This window comes from Nothobranchius furzeri, chromosome 3 (genome assembly GCF_043380555.1).
Source record: "Nothobranchius furzeri strain GRZ-AD chromosome 3, NfurGRZ-RIMD1, whole genome shotgun sequence".
NCBI classification, from domain to species: domain Eukaryota; kingdom Metazoa; phylum Chordata; class Actinopteri; order Cyprinodontiformes; family Nothobranchiidae; genus Nothobranchius; species Nothobranchius furzeri.
Window position 1 is genome coordinate 31,321,241 of NC_091743.1, and position 14,191 is coordinate 31,335,431.

The window sequence follows — 14,191 nt, forward strand, 5'->3', positions numbered from 1 at the left end:
ACTAAAACAAACCTGACCTCTCTAGGACATTCAGAAGCCAAGTTATAATCCCACAAAGGTGTAACTGGACTACTTCTTTAAAGTGACACCAGGCCCGGTGACCTTTGGGACATGGTTTGACCCCCTATAGGATTGTGCGATCATCATGAAACGTTCAGATCACTTATAACTCAATAGATTCTACCTTCTTGTAACGTTTCAGCCTGATTGGACCTTGTTTTCACACAAATGGACCCAGAATGATGTGAAATTGTGCTTCGTGCAAAATAATTCTGGGTGCCATTTACAAACCATAAGTGCTAATGACTCCATTCCTTTTTGTGGTTGTAGGGGCTGTTGATTGGAGTACACTAAAACAAACCTGATCTCTCTAGGACATTCAGAAGCCAAGTTATAAGCCCACAAATATGTAACTGGACTACTTCTTTAAATTGACACCAGATCCGGTGACATTTGGGACATGGTTTGACCCCCTTAGGAAAGTGCTATCATCATGAAACGTTCAGATCACTTACAACTCAATAGATTCTACCTTCCTGTAACATTTCAGCCTGATTGGACCTTGTTTTCACACAAATGAACCCAGAATGATGTGAAATTGTGCTTTGTGCAACATAATTCTGGGTGCCATTTACAAATCATAAGTGCTAATGACTCCATTCCCTTTTGTGGTTGTAGGGGCTGTTGATTGGAGTACATTAAAACAAACCTGATCTCTCTAGGACATTCAGAAGCCAAGTTATAAGCCCACAAATGTGTAACTGGACTACTTCTTTAAATTGACACCAGATCCGGTGACCTTTGGGACATGGTTTGACCCCCTTACGAAAGTGCTATCATCATGAAACGTTCAGATCACTTACAACTCAATAGATTCTACCTTCCTGTAAAATTTCAGCCTGATTGGACCTTGTTTTCACACAAATGAACCCAGAATGATGTGAAATTGTGCTTCGTGCAACATAATTCTGGGTGCCATTTACAAATCATAAGTGCTAATGACTCCATTCCTTTTCGTGGTTGTAGGGGCTGTTGATTGGAGTACATTAAAACAAACCTGATCTCTCTAGGACATTCAGAAGCCAAGTTATAAGCCCACAAATGTGTAACTGGACTACTTCTTTAAATTGACACCAGATCCGGTGACCTTTGGGACATGGTTTGACCCCCTTACGAAAGTGCTATCATCATGAAACGTTCAGATCACTTACAACTCAATAGATTCTACCTTCCTGTAACGTTTCAGCCTGATTGGACCTTGTTTTCACACAAATGAACCCAGAATGATGTGAAATTGTGCTTCGTGCAACATAATTCTGGGTGCCATTTACAAACCATAGGTGCTAATGACTCCATTCCTTTTTGTGGTTGTAGGGGCTTTTGATTGGAGTACACTAAAACAAACCTGATCTCTCTAGGGCATTCAGAAGCCAAGTTATAAGCCCACAAATGTGTAACTGGACTACTTCTTTAAATTGACACCAGATCCGGTGACCTTTGGGACATGGTTTGACCCCCTTAGGAAAGTGCTATCATCATGAAACGTTCAAATCACTTACAACTCAATATATTCTACCTTCCTGTAACGTTTCAGCCTGATTGGACCTTGTTTTCACACAAATGAACCCTGAATGATGTGAAATTGTGCTTCGTGCAACATAATTCTGGGTGCCATTTAAAAAGCATAAGTGCTAATGACTCCATTCCTTTTTGTGGTTGTAGGGGGTGTTGATTGGAGTATACTAAAACAAACCTGATCTCTCTTGGACATTCAGAAGCCAAGTTATAAGCCCACAAATGTGTAACTGGACTACTACTTTAAATTGACACCAGATCCGGTGACCTTTGGGACATGGTTTGACCTCCTTAGGAACGTGCTATCATCATGAAACGTTCAGATCACTTACAACTCAATAGATTCTACCTTCCTGTAACGTTTCAGCCTGATTGGACCTTGTTTTCACACAAATGGACCCAGAATGATGTGAAATTGTGCTTCGTGCAACATAATTCTGGGTGCCATTTACAAACTATAAGTGCTAATGACTCCATTCCTTTTTGTGGTTGTAGGGGCTTTTGATTGCAGTACACTAAAACAAACCTGATCTCTCTAGGACATTCATAAGCCAAGTTATAAGCCCACAAATGTGTAACTGGACTACTTCTTTAAATTGACACCAGATCCGGTGACCTTTGGGACATGGTTTGACCCCCTTACGAAAGTGCTATCATCATGAAACGTTCAGATCACTTACAACTCAATAGATTCTACCTTCCTGTAACGTTTCAGCCTGATTGGACCTTGTTTTCACACAAATGAACCCAGAATGATGTGAAATTGTGCTTCGTGCAACATAATTCTGGGTGCCATTTACAAACTATAAGTGCTAATGACTCCATTCCTTTTTGTGGTTGTAGGGGCTTTTGATTGCAGTACACTAAAACAAACCTGATCTCTCTAGGACATTCATAAGCCAAGTTATAAGCCCACAAATGTGTAACTGGATTTCTTCTTTAAATTGACACCAGATCCGGTGACCTTTGGGACATGGTTTGACCCCCTTACGAAAGTGCTATCATCATGAAACGTTCAGATCACTTACAACTCAATAGATTCTACCTTCCTGTAACGTTTCAGCCTGATTGGACCTTGTTTTCACACAAATGAACCCAGAATGATGTGAAATTGTGCTTCGTGCAACATAATTCTGGGTGCCATTTACAAACCATAAGTGCTAATGACTCCATTCCTTTTTGTGGTTGTAGGGGCTGTTGATTGGAGTACACTAAAACAAACCTGACCTCTCTAGGACATTCAGAAGCCAAGTTATAAGCCCACAAAGGTGTAACTGGACTACTTCTTTAAAGTGAAACCAGGCCCGGTGACCTTTGGGACGTGGTTTGACCCCCTATAGGAATGTGCGATCATCATGAAACGTTCAGATCACTTACAACTCAATAGATTCTACCTTCTTGTAACGTTTCAGCCTGATTGGACCTTGTTTTCACACAAATGGACCCAGAATGATGTGAAATTGTGCTTCGTGCAACATAATTCTGGGTGCAATTTACAAACCATAAGTGATAATGACTCCATTCCTTTTTGTGGTTGTAGGGGTTGTTGACTGGAGTACACTAAAACAAACCTGATCTCTCTAGGACATTCATAAGCCAAGTTATAAGCACACAAATGTGTAACTGGACTACTTCTTTAAATTGACACCAGATCCGGTGATCTTTGGGACATGGTTTGACCCCCTTAGGAAAGTGCTATCATCATAAAACGTTCAGATCACTTACAACTCAGTAGATTCTACCTTCCTGTAACGTTTCAGCCTGATTGGACCTTGTTTTCACACAAATGAACCCAGAATGATGTGAAATTGTGCTTCGTGCAACATAATTCTGGGTGCCATTTAAAAACCATAAGTGCTAATGACTCCATTCCTTTTTGTGGTTGTAGGGGCTGTTGATTGGAGTATACTAAGACAAACCTGATCTCTCTAGGACATTCAGAAGCCAAGTTATAAGCCCACAAATGTGTAACTGGACTACTTCTTTAAATTGACACCAGATCCGGTGACCTTTGGGACATGGTTTGACATCCTTAGGAAAGTGCCATCATCATGAAACGTTCAGATCACTTACAACTCAATAGATTCTACCTTCCTGTAACGTTTCAGCCTGATTGGACCTTGTTTTCACACAAATGAACCCAGAATGATGTTAAATTGTGCTTCGTGCAAAATAATTCTGGGTGCCATTTACAAACCATAAGTGCTAATGACTCCATTCCTTTTTCTGGTTGTAGGGGCTGTTGATTGGAGTACACTAAAACAAACCTGACCTCTCTAGGACATTCAGAAGCCAAGTTATAATCCCACAAAGGTGTAACTGGACTACTTCTTTAAAGTGACACCAGGCCCGGTGACCTTTGGGACATGGTTTGACCCCCTATAGGATTGTGCGATCATCATGAAACGTTCAGATCACTTATAACTCAATAGATTCTACCTTCTTGTAACGTTTCAGCCTGATTGGACCTTGTTTTCACACAAATGGACCCAGAATGATGTGAAATTGTGCTTCGTGCAAAATAATTCTGGGTGCCATTTACAAACCATAAGTGCTAATGACTCCATTCCTTTTTGTGGTTGTAGGGGCTGTTGATTGGAGTACACTAAAACAAACCTGATCTCTCTAGGACATTCAGAAGCCAAGTTATAAGCCCACAAATATGTAACTGGACTACTTCTTTAAATTGACACCAGATCCGGTGACATTTGGGACATGGTTTGACCCCCTTAGGAAAGTGCTATCATCATGAAACGTTCAGATCACTTACAACTCAATAGATTCTACCTTCCTGTAACATTTCAGCCTGATTGGACCTTGTTTTCACACAAATGAACCCAGAATGATGTGAAATTGTGCTTTGTGCAACATAATTCTGGGTGCCATTTACAAATCATAAGTGCTAATGACTCCATTCCCTTTTGTGGTTGTAGGGGCTGTTGATTGGAGTACATTAAAACAAACCTGATCTCTCTAGGACATTCAGAAGCCAAGTTATAAGCCCACAAATGTGTAACTGGACTACTTCTTTAAATTGACACCAGATCCGGTGACCTTTGGGACATGGTTTGACCCCCTTACGAAAGTGCTATCATCATGAAACGTTCAGATCACTTACAACTCAATAGATTCTACCTTCCTGTAAAATTTCAGCCTGATTGGACCTTGTTTTCACACAAATGAACCCAGAATGATGTGAAATTGTGCTTCGTGCAACATAATTCTGGGTGCCATTTACAAATCATAAGTGCTAATGACTCCATTCCTTTTCGTGGTTGTAGGGGCTGTTGATTGGAGTACATTAAAACAAACCTGATCTCTCTAGGACATTCAGAAGCCAAGTTATAAGCCCACAAATGTGTAACTGGACTACTTCTTTAAATTGACACCAGATCCGGTGACCTTTGGGACATGGTTTGACCCCCTTACGAAAGTGCTATCATCATGAAACGTTCAGATCACTTACAACTCAATAGATTCTACCTTCCTGTAACGTTTCAGCCTGATTGGACCTTGTTTTCACACAAATGAACCCAGAATGATGTGAAATTGTGCTTCGTGCAACATAATTCTGGGTGCCATTTAAAAACCATAAGTGCTAATGACTCCATTCCTTTTTGTGGTTGTAGGGGCTGTTGGTTGGAGTAAACTAAAACAAACCTGATCTCTCTAGGACATTCAGAAGCCAAGTTATAAGCCCACAAAGGTGTAACTGGACTACTTCTTTAAATTGACACCAGATCCGGTGACCTTTGGGACATGGTTTGACCCCCTTAGGAAAGTGCTATCACCATGAAACGTTCAGATCACTTACAACTCAATAGATTCTACCTTCCTGTAACATTTCAGCCTGATTGGACCTTGTTTTCACACAAATGAACCCAGAATGATGTGAAATTGTGCTTTGTGCAACATAATTCTGGGTGCCATTTACAAATCATAAGTGCTAATGACTCCATTCCCTTTTGTGGTTGTAGGGGCTGTTGATTGGAGTACATTAAAACAAACCTGATCTCTCTAGGACATTCAGAAGCCAAGTTATAAGCCCACAAATGTGTAACTGGACTACTTCTTTAAATTGACACCAGATCCGGTGACCTTTGGGACATGGTTTGACCCCCTTACGAAAGTGCTATCATCATGAAACGTTCAGATCACTTACAACTCAATAGATTCTACCTTCCTGTAAAATTTCAGCCTGATTGGACCTTGTTTTCACACAAATGAACCCAGAATGATGTGAAATTGTGCTTCGTGCAACATAATTCTGGGTGCCATTTACAAATCATAAGTGCTAATGACTCCATTCCTTTTCGTGGTTGTAGGGGCTGTTGATTGGAGTACATTAAAACAAACCTGATCTCTCTAGGACATTCAGAAGCCAAGTTATAAGCCCACAAATGTGTAACTGGACTACTTCTTTAAATTGACACCAGATCCGGTGACCTTTGGGACATGGTTTGACCCCCTTACGAAAGTGCTATCATCATGAAACGTTCAGATCACTTACAACTCAATAGATTCTACCTTCCTGTAACGTTTCAGCCTGATTGGACCTTGTTTTCACACAAATGAACCCAGAATGATGTGAAATTGTGCTTCGTGCAACATAATTCTGGGTGCCATTTACAAACCATAAGTGCTAATGACTCCATTCCTTTTTGTGGTGTTGAGGGTCTGACCTCATGAGGAAATTACTATGCAGTGATTTTCTCCAAAATGACTGTGCTTAAATTGCTCTGAAAAGCAAATAATCACATCAGCGCCAAGAAACTTCATTTCCCATGATGCTTTGCACACGGAAGCATTGTGATGACGTCACCGCCTGATACCAGAAACACGTTCTGCGGGAGGCGGGAGCTTGGAGCTTTCCCGCGACTTCAAAGACTATAAATCATGAATGAGACAAAGAAACCTCGTTCTTTTGCCCAGGATACCTGGCGGTAAGGACACGCTTGTCGAACGCTCCGACAACTTGAGCACGCGGAAGCTCTAAGTGCCCAAGTTGAGCCACGAAACCGCTACAAAGCCACTCGAACTCCATCAGGACCTGACTGGGAATGAGCGGAGCTCCATCCAGCTCTCAGAGATGCTGTAAGTTGTCAAACTCAGCACAAAAGAAACTTCGTTCTCTTTGTGTCCAGCCCGTGGAGAAACACTCGTGGAGCCAAACAACGGAGAAAGCATCAAACCGACGGATGACGCTGAAAACTGTGGAGAAAAACGGAGAACCGTCAAATCATAACAGCGGGGGACGCCTCGCTCTTGTGGTGATCAGAAAACTCATTTTTCTCTCTCCTTTTCTCCTCCCGTTTCCTCTATAGTCCAGAATAAGCAATAAAACCGCGCTATTGCTTAAAAAGTAGCTTCGTGTTTTCCTCTTTCGCTCCCAAAACACGTCCTTCGGGTCATTTTGAACAAATAAACTGCTTATTGATCATTGTTTGGTATCTTTAAATGTTTTCTGCTTGGCCACGTGGTTAAACTAAAAGATATTATTCGTGATTAATCCTTTGTGTTGTTTCATGATCCTTTGAAATGTTTTGAGTGATTTAAGGTTAAGTTACTACTGATTCTAAGCCACTAAGTGTTCGGGAAAGTTGAAAACTTTACACATCCAGGTCTCCTGTGGGATGCGAGGGGAGGGGAAGAGCCCCACACACACTCACAGCTCACTCCCCCCACCTACTCTGGGGAAACAAAGACCCATTCATCTCACACACACACACATACATACACACAAAACACCTTGGACATTATTTTGAATATACATCCTTTTATTATATCACATGGTTATTATTCATTTATGCCACTGTTTATTCATTTGACAAATTGTTAATTAAACGTTATAAAATTCAGATTTTCGTCTCCAGTAGCTTTGTTGTGTCGAAGAGAAGTCTCTGCTCCAAGGATTCTACGAACTTCAAGAAAGACTGATAAGAGTTTTGGATTCAATTTTTCCCCGGTTAAAGGGGAATGGTGCCCCGTATATCTAAGAATATCTTAATTAATTAATAAATCAGTAAATATTTACATATTTACAGAATTTATTGAAGAATCCAAAAGTAAGTTGAAGCTTACTAATTGTTCGCTCCTAATAACCCCAACAGTGGTTGTAGGGGCTTTTGATTGGAGTACACTAAAACAAACCTGATCTCTCTACGACATTCAGAAGCCAAGTTATTAGCCCACAAATGTGTAACTGGACTACTTCTTTAAATTGACACCAGATCCGGTGACCTTTGGGACATGGTTTGACCCCCTTAGGAAAGTGCTATCATCATGAAACGTTCAAATCACTTACAACTCAATAGATTCTACCTTCCTGTAACGTTTCAGCCTGATTGGACCTTGTTTTCACACAAATGAACCCAGAATGATGTGAAATTGTGCTTCGTGCAACATAATTCTGGGTGCAATTTAAAAAGCATAAGTGCGAATGACTCCATTCCTTTTTGTGGTTGTAGGGGCTGTTGATTGGAGTATACTAAAACAAACCTGATCTCTCTTGGACATTCAGAAGCCAAGTTATAAGCCCACAAATGTGTAACTGGAATACTTCTTTAAAGTGACACCAGGCCCGGTGACCTTTGGGACATGGTTTGACCCCCTATAGGATTGTGCGATCATCATGAAACGTTCAGATCACTTACAACTCAATAGATTCTACCTTCTTGTAACGTTTCAGCCTGATTGGACCTTGTTTTCACACAAATGGACCCAGAATGATGTGAAATTGTGCTTCGTGCAACATAATTCTGGGTGCCATTTACAAACCATAAGTGCTAATGACTCCATTCCTTTTTGTGGTTGTAGGGGCTTTTGATTGGAGTACACTAAAACAAACCTGATCTCTCTAGGACATTCAGAAGCCAAGTTATAAGCCCACAAATGTGTAACTGGACTACTTCTTTAAAGTGACACCAGGCCCGGTGACATTTGGGACATGGTTTGACCCCCTATAGGAATGTGCGATCATCATGAAACGTTCAGATCACTTACAACTCAATAGATTCTACCTTCTTGTAACGTTTCAGCCTGATTGGACCTTGTTTTCACACAAATGAACCCAGAATGATGTGAAATTGTGCTTCGTGCAACATAATTCTGTGTGCCATTTACAAACCATAAGTGCTAATGACTCCATTCCTTTTTGTGGTTGTAGGGGCTGTAGATTGGAGTACACTAAAACAAACCTAACCTGTCTAGGACATTCAGAAGCCAAGTTATAAGCCCACAAAGATGTAACTGGACTACTTCTTTAAAGTGACACCAGGCCCGGTGACCTTTGGGACATGGTTTGACCCCCTATAGGAATGTACGATCATCTTGAAACGTTCAGATCACTTACAACTCAATAGATTCTACCTTCTTGTAGCGTTTCAGCCTGATTGGACCTTGTTTTCACACAAATGGACCCAGAATGAAGTGAAATTGTGCTTCGTGCAACATAATTCTGGGTGCCATTTACAAATCATAAGTGCTAATGACTCCATTCCCTTTTGTGGTTGTAGGGGCTGTTGATTGGAGTACATTAAAACAAACCTGATCTCTCTAGGACATTCAGAAGCCAAGTTATAAGCCCACAAATGTGTAACTGGACTACTTCTTTAAATTGACACCAGATCCGGTGACCTTTGGGACATGGTTTGACCCCCTTACGAAAGTGCTATCATCATGAAACGTTCAGATCACTTACAACTCAATAGATTCTACCTTCCTGTAAAATTTCAGCCTGATTGGACCTTGTTTTCACACAAATGAACCCAGAATGATGTGAAATTGTGCTTCGTGCAACATAATTCTGGGTGCCATTTACAAATCATAAGTGCTAATGACTCCATTCCTTTTCGTGGTTGTAGGGGCTGTTGATTGGAGTACATTAAAACAAACCTGATCTCTCTAGGACATTCAGAAGCCAAGTTATAAGCCCACAAATGTGTAACTGGAGTACTTCTTTAAATTGACACCAGATCCGGTGACCTTTGGGACATGGTTTGACCCCCTTACGAAAGTGCTATCATCATGAAACGTTCAGATCACTTACAACTCAATAGATTCTACCTTCCTGTAACGTTTCAGCCTGATTGGACCTTGTTTTCACACAAATGAACCCAGAATGATGTGAAATTGTGCTTCGTGCAACATAATTCTGGGTGCCATTTAAAAACCATAAGTGCTAATGACTCCATTCCTTTTTGTGGTTGTAGGGGCTGTTGGTTGGAGTAAACTAAAACAAACCTGATCTCTCTAGGACATTCAGAAGCCAAGTTATAAGCCCACAAAGGTGTAACTGGACTACTTCTTTAAATTGACACCAGATCCGGTGACCTTTGGGACATGGTTTGACCCCCTTAGGAAAATGCTATCACCATGAAACGTTCAGATCACTTACAACTCAATAGATTCTACCTTCCTGTAACATTTCAGCCTGATTGGACCTTGTTTTCACACAAATGAACCCAGAATGATGTGAAATTGTGCTTTGTGCAACATAATTCTGGGTGCCATTTACAAATCATAAGTGCTAATGACTCCATTCCCTTTTGTGGTTGTAGGGGCTGTTGATTGGAGTACATTAAAACAAACCTGATCTCTCTAGGACATTCAGAAGCCAAGTTATAAGCCCACAAATGTGTAACTGGACTACTTCTTTAAATTGACACCAGATCCGGTGACCTTTGGGACATGGTTTGACCCCCTTACGAAAGTGCTATCATCATGAAACGTTCAGATCACTTACAACTCAATAGATTCTACCTTCCTGTAAAATTTCAGCCTGATTGGACCTTGTTTTCACACAAATGAACCCAGAATGATGTGAAATTGTGCTTCGTGCAACATAATTCTGGGTGCCATTTACAAATCATAAGTGCTAATGACTCCATTCCTTTTCGTGGTTGTAGGGGCTGTTGATTGGAGTACATTAAAACAAACCTGATCTCTCTAGGACATTCAGAAGCCAAGTTATAAGCCCACAAATGTGTAACTGGACTACTTCTTTAAATTGACACCAGATCCGGTGACCTTTGGGACATGGTTTGACCCCCTTACGAAAGTGCTATCATCATGAAACGTTCAGATCACTTACAACTCAATAGATTCTACCTTCCTGTAACGTTTCAGCCTGATTGGACCTTGTTTTCACACAAATGAACCCAGAATGATGTGAAATTGTGCTTCGTGCAACATAATTCTGGGTGCCATTTACAAACCATAAGTGCTAATGACTCCATTCCTTTTTGTGGTGTTGAGGGTCTGACCTCATGAGGAAATTACTATGCAGTGATTTTCTCCAAAATGACTGTGCTTAAATTGCTCTGAAAAGCAAATAATCACATCAGCGCCAAGAAACTTCATTTCCCATGATGCTTTGCACACGGAAGCATTGTGATGACGTCACCGCCTGATACCAGAAACACGTTCTGCGGGAGGCGGGAGCTTGGAGCTTTCCCGCGACTTCAAAGACTATAAATCATGAATGAGACAAAGAAACCTCGTTCTTTTGCCCAGGATACCTGGCGGTAAGGACACGCTTGTCGAACGCTCCGACAACTTGAGCACGCGGAAGCTCTAAGTGCCCAAGTTGAGCCACGAAACCGCTACAAAGCCACTCGAACTCCATCAGGACCTGACTGGGAACGAGCGGAGCTCCATCCAGCTCTCAGAGATGCTGTAAGTTGTCAAACTCAGCACAAAAGAAACTTCGTTCTCTTTGTGTCCAGCCCGTGGAGAAACACTCGTGGAGCCAAACAACGGAGAAAGCATCAAACCGACGGATGACGCTGAAAACTGTGGAGAAAAACGGAGAACCGTCAAATCATAACAGCGGGGGACGCCTCGCTCTTGTGGTGATCAGAAAACTCATTTTTCTCTCTCCTTTTCTCCTCCCGTTTCCTCTATAGTCCAGAATAAGCAATAAAACCGCGCTATTGCTTAAAAAGTAGCTTCGTGTTTTCCTCTTTCGCTCCCAAAACACGTCCTTCGGGTCATTTTGAACAAATAAACTGCTTATTGATCATTGTTTGGTATCTTTAAATGTTTTCTGCTTGGCCACGTGGTTAAACTAAAAGATATTATTCGTGATTAATCCTTTGTGTTGTTTCATGATCCTTTGAAATGTTTTGAGTGATTTAAGGTTAAGTTACTACTGATTCTAAGCCACTAAGTGTTCGGGAAAGTTGAAAACTTTACACATCCAGGTCTCCTGTGGGATGCGAGGGGAGGGGAAGAGCCCCACACACACTCACAGCTCACTCCCCCCACCTACTCTGGGGAAACAAAGACCCATTCATCTCACACACACACACATACATACACACAAAACACCTTGGACATTATTTTGAATATACATCCTTTTATTATATCACATGGTTATTATTCATTTATGCCACTGTTTATTCATTTGACAAATTGTTAATTAAACGTTATAAAATTCAGATTTTCGTCTCCAGTAGCTTTGTTGTGTCGAAGAGAAGTCTCTGCTCCAAGGATTCTACGAACTTCAAGAAAGACTGATAAGAGTTTTGGATTCAATTTTTCCCCGGTTAAAGGGGAATGGTGCCCCGTATATCTAAGAATATCTTAATTAATTAATAAATCAGTAAATATTTACATATTTACAGAATTTATTGAAGAATCCAAAAGTAAGTTGAAGCTTACTAATTGTTCGCTCCTAATAACCCCAACAGTGGTTGTAGGGGCTTTTGATTGGAGTACACTAAAACAAACCTGATCTCTCTACGACATTCAGAAGCCAAGTTATTAGCCCACAAATGTGTAACTGGACTACTTCTTTAAATTGACACCAGATCCGGTGACCTTTGGGACATGGTTTGACCCCCTTAGGAAAGTGCTATCATCATGAAACGTTCAAATCACTTACAACTCAATAGATTCTACCTTCCTGTAACGTTTCAGCCTGATTGGACCTTGTTTTCACACAAATGAACCCAGAATGATGTGAAATTGTGCTTCGTGCAACATAATTCTGGGTGCAATTTAAAAAGCATAAGTGCGAATGACTCCATTCCTTTTTGTGGTTGTAGGGGCTGTTGATTGGAGTATACTAAAACAAACCTGATCTCTCTTGGACATTCAGAAGCCAAGTTATAAGCCCACAAATGTGTAACTGGAATACTTCTTTAAAGTGACACCAGGCCCGGTGACCTTTGGGACATGGTTTGACCCCCTATAGGATTGTGCGATCATCATGAAACGTTCAGATCACTTACAACTCAATAGATTCTACCTTCTTGTAACGTTTCAGCCTGATTGGACCTTGTTTTCACACAAATGGACCCAGAATGATGTGAAATTGTGCTTCGTGCAACATAATTCTGGGTGCCATTTACAAACCATAAGTGCTAATGACTCCATTCCTTTTTGTGGTTGTAGGGGCTTTTGATTGGAGTACACTAAAACAAACCTGATCTCTCTAGGACATTCAGAAGCCAAGTTATAAGCCCACAAATGTGTAACTGGACTACTTCTTTAAAGTGACACCAGGCCCGGTGACATTTGGGACATGGTTTGACCCCCTATAGGAATGTGCGATCATCATGAAACGTTCAGATCACTTACAACTCAATAGATTCTACCTTCTTGTAACGTTTCAGCCTGATTGGACCTTGTTTTCACACAAATGAACCCAGAATGATGTGAAATTGTGCTTCGTGCAACATAATTCTGGGTGCCATTTACAAACCATAAGTGCTAATGACTCCATTCCTTTTTGTGGTTGTAGGGGCTGTAGATTGGAGTACACTAAAACAAACCTAACCTGTCTAGGACATTCAGAAGCCAAGTTATAAGCCCACAAAGATGTAACTGGACTACTTCTTTAAAGTGACACCAGGCCCGGTGACCTTTGGGACATGGTTTGACCCCCTATAGGAATGTACGATCATCTTGAAACGTTCAGATCACTTACAACTCAATAGATTCTACCTTCTTGTAGCGTTTCAGCCTGATTGGACCTTGTTTTCACACAAATGGACCCAGAATGAAGTGAAATTGTGCTTCGTGCAACATAATTCTGGGTGCCATTTACAAACCATAAGTGCTAATGACTCCATTCCTTTTTGTGGTTGTAGGGGCTGTTGATTGGAGTACACTAAAACAAACCTGATCTCTCTAGGACATTCAGAAGCCAAGTTATAAGCCCACAAATATGTAACTGGACTACTTCTTTAAATTGACACCAGATCCGGTGCCATTTGGGACATGGTTTGACCCCCTTAGGAAAGTGCTATCATCATGAAACGTTCAGATCACTTACAACTCAATAGATTCTACCTTCCTGTAACATTTCAGCCTGATTGGACCTTGTTTTCACACAAATGAACCCAGAATGATGTGAAATTGTGCTTCGTGCAACATAATTCTGGGTGCCATTTACAAATCATAAGTGCTAATGACTCCATTCCTTTTTGTGGTTGTAGGCGCTTTCGATTGGAGTACATTAAAACAAACCTGATCTCTCTAGGACATTCAGAAGCCAAGTTATAAGCCCACAAATGTGTAACTGGACTACTTCTTTAAATTGACACCAGATCCGGTGACCTTTGGGACATGGTTTGACCCCCTTACGAAAGTGCTATCATCATGAAACGTT